Source organism: Budorcas taxicolor, chromosome 1, assembly GCF_023091745.1.
Source record: "Budorcas taxicolor isolate Tak-1 chromosome 1, Takin1.1, whole genome shotgun sequence".
NCBI classification, from domain to species: domain Eukaryota; kingdom Metazoa; phylum Chordata; class Mammalia; order Artiodactyla; family Bovidae; genus Budorcas; species Budorcas taxicolor.
Window position 1 is genome coordinate 10,439,739 of NC_068910.1, and position 6,098 is coordinate 10,445,836.

The 6,098-nt window shown below is 55.3% G+C and overlaps 1 non-coding gene across 1 annotated transcript; it reads right to left on the reverse strand.

Annotated features, from left to right (window-relative positions):
* Nucleotides 1-305: 305 nt before the first annotated feature.
* TRNAE-UUC (transfer RNA glutamic acid (anticodon UUC)) lies at nt 306-377 on the reverse strand. Its single transcript has one exon. It is a non-coding gene; the product is annotated as a tRNA-Glu (tRNA).
* Nucleotides 378-6,098: the final 5,721 nt, after the last annotated feature.

Sequence of the window (6,098 nt, forward strand, 5' to 3'; positions counted from 1 at the left end):
GCTGCATGGGCTTTCTCTAGTTGCAGTTTGCCAGCTTCTCAGTAAAGTGGCTTCTCTTGTAGAGCACAGGCTTAGTAGTTGTGGCTCATGGGCTTAGTTGTCCCGTGGTATGTGGGATCTTCCTGGACCGAGGATCAAACCTGTGTCCCCTGCATTGGCAGGCAGATTCTTTACCACTGAGCCACCAGGGGAGCCCCCCATGGGGAACTTTAAAATAGCAGATCATGTCACCCATTCTCAAAAATCCTCCAGTTGCTTTTGGTTTTTGTTTGTGTTTTAGGCTTGCACTGCTCGTGGGATCTTAGTTCCCTGACCAGGAATGGAACCTGGGCCGCAGCAGTGAAAGTACTACGTCCTAACCACTGGACAACCAGGGAATTCCCTAAAAACCTCCAATTGTTGTCATCACATTTGGACTGAAATTTGAACGTCTTCCTGCCCTGTGGCTCTGATAACCTGACCTGTCCTTACTCTCTGCTGGCACTAGTCCACAGCTGGCCCTGTGCTAGCCCAGAGCATCTCAGAAGTTTTTCTCCAGCAACCTGTAGCCATCCCCAACCAGGCTCATTCCTCTAACTTTGTCTAGTTGGCTTCAGGGGCAGCGTTTGCTCCCTGCAGTTCTGCAGAGCAGTGTCCCATGCTCTCGGGGCCCAGTGAGCAGCATCTCTCCCAGAACAGGTCCCGTTCCTCTTCCCGCTCTACTGCTGGTCACCGTCTACAAGAAGCTCCTGAGCCTCGGTGGCTCGGCCTTGGAGGCACCTCACTGGCTGCTTGCTGTTGCATCACCTTCATTAGGGCTGTTTTCGATCCTTCATTAAATTAAATTCCAGGAAGCGGTGCTAATGAAGGCCCTAAGGAGTCACAGGAGAAGCTTCCAGCCCCAGCCTTTGGACGGCAGTGACAGGGAAGGCAAGGCAACAAGGTGAGCAGAGGAGTGGCTCCTGAGGATAAGGCTGATTAACATTTCCCAGGCCCTCTTAAGGATCCTGGGTCTCCCAGGGGAGGTGACCTTTAGAGGCTGCGTAGGTGGCAGACACAGGGCCAAATTGGACAAGAGCTCTTCAAGGATATGGAGGGGGTCTTAACTCAGTCCTGGACCCAGAGCCTTGAGGGCTCCCTGGATCCCCGGACAGTTCTCCCCCAGTCATATCAGCAGCACCCTGTGAGTGCCAAGATAAGTCGGATTTTCAGGGCCAGACATGAGTCACCGGCTTGGAGATGCTGGGATCTGCTGCAGGCTGATATACAGTCCTGCATCTCTTAGGCACTTGGGAACTCCCTGCTTGCTCTTCACCTCACTGATGCCTCGTGGCTGCCTTCTCTCACACCACAGACCCTGTTGCTCTGGCCAGGCTGGCCTTTCGGTTCCAGGAACACTCAAGTCCTTCCCGCCCTGCCCCAGTGTCTTTGCTGTCGCTTCTGCCTATCACCCTCTTTTAGCTTGTCACATGCTTGGTCCCTTCTCATCATTCAGAGTTCCCCTCCTTGGGAACAAGGCGCTGTTCCTCATACATACACTTCTCAGTGGCTCTCGTGTCCCCTGCTGAGTTCCTCCGAAACCCTGGAGTTCATTTCCCTGTTAACGTGTTTGGCGTGTGCTCCTGAAGGGCAGGCTTCCAGCTGCCTCCCTCACCCTCAGGTTCTCAGCACACAGTCGTTGAATGAATGACTCCTCCTCTGAGAGCCTCCTGCCCCTGGAGCAGGTGGAATCCCCTAGCCTATTAAGCAACTCTTTGGCATGGAATGCTGGGGGCCTGAGTTCTCCAGGTGCCGAAGCCAGTTGAAGGAGGGGGACCCTGGACCCCAAGGCCTGCCAGGCTTGGGATTGTTTCTCTGGGGGGAGGGAAGAGAAGCCTGGGAATGGAGGTTTGGAAGAAAGGGGCAGAGAGGATGAGGTAGCTGACTCCAATCTCAGAAGTGCTGCTGGGCTCAGAAGCAGGAAAGAGGAAGTGCCGGGGGTGTACCAGGAGGTGGAGCCTGGCTAAGGGTTGCAGGGAAGGAACCAGCCCGGGCCACTAAGATCTACAGGCAGAAGTCGCTGAGACTCTTTATCTGTAAAGCTGCGATTTAACGGTACAGAGTCTTGCTGGCGACTCTCTGCCATCTGTGAGCCATGGAGGTGGGGTAGCCAGAATCCTGGACTTGGCATCCCTATGGGGTTCTGCCTGTTCCTGGACTCTGGGCTGGGGGCAGACACGCCTACCACGAAACTGCCTTTGGGGAAGTGCTGGCAGCTTCCCCTTCCTGGAGCCCGTGGGCTGGTGTCACTAAGAGGGTCTCCTTTCCTCACCCTGTTCAGCCTGGTACATGACAGGAACTCAGGACAGAAGAGCTGCTCTGTGGCCTGTGGCGACCCCAGGGCTGTCCTAGCTCTCCAGGGGAGCCAGTAGCTGGCCCTTCATTCCAGCTGGGGCGCTGTCCTCATCTCTGCTGAATGTCATTTCACTGTCCCTTACAGTCTTAAGGGACTTAAGGGGGTGTTGGAGCAACGTGCAGCGCAGAGAGACAAGTCATGGCTCCTCTGGTGCCTAGGAGGCCCTGGCTGGGCAACCATCCTCTGTCCCCAGAACAGTGTCTCATGAAAGGATAAAAGAACTCCTGGGTTCCCAAGTGTGAAGGAAGCAGCATCCCTGTATGTCCCTCACTGGATGACCATGGATGGGTCCCGACCCCTTCTGGGTCTCAGTGACCTCAGCTGCAAAGCCAGATGTTTCTCTAGCTCTGGCCCTCGATTTTCTCCCTACCTCTTCCTGAACCCACCTTCACAGTCCTTGTTCCCTCTTCCTTCAGTAATCTCCCTCTAACACTGCCCACACCATCTCTACCAAGAAGGCTTCCCAACTTTCCCAGGTGCCTTGAATTTCTCCCCTCTCTCCACAAACAGCTATGGCATATATTTTTTTTTATATAGCAACAGCAGGATTAATTGTTAACACTTCTCCCTGCTCCAGGGTGGGGGAGCCCTTAGAAAGGGTGAATTAAAGTTTATGTGATTCATTCATTTCATTTAACGAAGATTTACCTACCAGCCCCAAGGATTAAGCTGAAAGGGGTCTGGAATCAGAGATCTGAGTGACGGCGGGAGAGACTCACCACCAGGCATGGTAGGATCTGTTGGGGGAGGGGAAGCCTCAGGACAATGGGAGTCAGAGATGCCCAGTTTATAGCCAGGGAATGAAAGATAGGGAGGAGGGAAATGGAGGAAGGGATAAAGGAGGACATTCAAGAGGGTGGGGAGAGCAAGGCAAGTCAGATAGCTGGAGTGCTAGGGTGTCACAGATAGAGGGAGATGATGTGGGCCTTGGTAGGGGACAGCCCCTCCAGGACCTGGCAGAAATTACTATTATAGCAAGTCACCCGTACTGAGGGTGTTCCATGTACCATGCACATTCTGAACATTTACCTACATTTTCTCCCTTAGCCCTGATCTCTGCCAGTACAATGGGTAGCTATGACTGTTAGGTCCACTCTAATGATAAAAAGACTGGAGACCCAAGGAGTTTCTGGTACTTGTCCAAAGTAATACGCAGCCAGCCAGTTTGCAGACTGCTTCTCGGAGAGTCCTTGCTGTCAGCCACCACTGTTGCACTTGTGCCCCTGCATGGTCCAAAGCAATGTGCGTGGGCTCTATCCTCAGGGTACTGGGGAGCCACAGAAGGTTTGTGTACAAGACAGTGATGTGGCTTCTTTGAGCAGGATTCCCTTGACTGCCATGTAGAAGATGTAGAGGAAGCTGGAGGGCCAGGGAGGAGGCTGGAGGCCTAGAATAAGGGACAATGGGGCCATATTTGAGTGGGAATTAAGGAGGTAAGGAAGGGAAGAAACTGACAGGATGTAGGGATGCAGAGGAAGGATCATGGCTCTGGCTGGTCACAAGGATACAAGGTGGAAAGCCCAGGAATAGGGATTATTGGGGGTACTCGAAATGACTGGGCTTCAGAGCAGTGGTGAACATGGGGCTGGTGATTCAGGGAGAAGCTGGGCTGGAGATGGCCCTGTGGGGTTCTGAGCCCCAGGAGTGGTATGTGATGGGAGGAGCAAAGGGAGGCTTCTTTCCAGTAGCCCTGGGGCCCCCATGGAGACAGGGAGGGAGCAGCCAGGAGCACTGGATGCAGGGGTCGCTGGACTCTAGGAAGAGCACTTGAAAGGAGGGACTAACTGGTACAAATACCAGAGGAACTGGCTTGGGGCTAGGGGGCCATGCCTCCCAGTGGCCCTGTCCTGCCTGGCCTCCATTGATTGGGGTCTCTGTCTGCCCGCCTCTGGTGAGCCTGGCCTCCTAGGGGTTGACAGGTTCTCCTGTTGCCTGGCAACTGCAAGAGCTGTTGGCTGTTGCTAGGAGCAGCCTGGGGAGGCCTGAGGAGGGAGGATCAGCTCTCAAGTGAGGGGCGGGGCTGTGGGGGGAAGAGGCCTGCCTTGGAGCTGGGTTTGTAGCCTTTGTGGACAGGCTGTGTTCTCAACTGTGTGCACCCATGTTTACAGTGTATTCTGTGGATTTGAAGCATTTTGGAGGTTGAGCTTATGTATGGATGTATAAAGCATATCTCAGGGACATGTCTGTGTCCCTGGATGTGTATTGTGTGTTTTCAACAGGTTCGCTGTGTGCTTGTAGCAGGGCCTGCCTGAGCTTTGATTCCAGGCAGGAGAGAGTCCTGGGGGAACCATTTGAGGATTTACAGGCCAGTGCCTCCTCAACAGGGGAGCCATTCAAATAGGGACACACAGACATTCCAGGGAGAGCAGACAGCTTGACTGGGAGCGGAAACAAGATGTGTGTCAAGGTGGTAAGGAGGGAGTCTGTGCTGAACAGGGGACTGTGGGTGGCCAAGCATTGCTGGCCAGCTCGCTTCCTGGCTTCATGAACTTTCCTTCTCTTTGGACTGGGCCCTCCCCAGCTCAAGGCACACAGGACACCTTCCTGGGTAACCCTTGGCAGACTTTTTAACTGTCCAATAGAGGTCAGGGCTGTGGGCTTCTTATGGAGAAGAGAATCAGAAAGACTGAAATGTCCCGCTAGAAATGCTGCTGCCTGCCACCTTTGCCGGCCATAAGATCATGGCCCTTATGTTTCCAGAAGTCTGGTGGCACCTTTTCCTCTTTCTTTTTCTTGGTCATGGTTGCTGGGTCCCAGGTTGGAGCCCAGAATGGCTCCCTTCTGAATGGGTCCCTCCTAGAAGACCAGAGAAAGATAACTCTTGGATGATTAGAGAAGGTACCTCCAAATGGAAAAGACGCTGATGCTGGGAGGGATTGGGGGCAGGAGGAGAAGGGGATGACAGAGGATGAGATGGCTGGATGGCATCACCGACTCGATGGACGCGAGTTTGAGTGAACTCTGGGAGGCAGGCCTGGCGTGCTGCGATTCATGGGGTCGCAAAGAGTCGGACACGACTGAGCAACTGAACTGAACCCCCAACTGAGGGAGACAGCCTAGGCAAAGGCATTGAGGTGGCAATAGAATTTTTTTCTTTTTTAACTTCAGAAGAGAGAGAGAGAGGGAAGGGGGTCAAAACCGCTTCAAGACGAAGAAAGAAGCAGTCCGGAGAGCCTCCGGGGCTCTGTGGATCCCGGGACAAGTTTATTGGATTCATTAACTTTAAGACACGCCTTCTCTGCTCCGCTCGCCCAACTCAGAGGACTGGTCCCTGCCCGCCCCCTGAGCTGCACCGGATCCCAGTCCTCAGGCTACGAGATCTGCCCGCCCCCGCCGTCGAGCAACGGGCCTCCAGGCGCTCCGCACCCAATCGGAGCCCGGCCCCGCCTGCAGCCCGCCCTCCGCCGGGTCCTTCTGGGCTAGGCTCAACCCCTGCAGCTCTCTCTCTGCGTGGCCCCGCCTCCAGCCCGGGCCGAGCTTGGGCTGAGCCTAACTTCGTCTTCGTTCCGCCCTCGAGCCAATCAGCGGTCCCAGATCTCCTATGGCCCCGCCTCCGGCCCAGCCCGGGCCCAGTCCCAGGCCTGACTCGCTCCGGCCCCACCCCCGGCCCGCCTTGCCGTCGGTGCGCGGCGGCCTAGAAGGCACCGCCCGCAGACGCTCGGAACTGCCGACTCGGGAGCTACCCGTTGAGGGCCGGCGGCGTGAGCGGAGTGGGGTCGGGCGG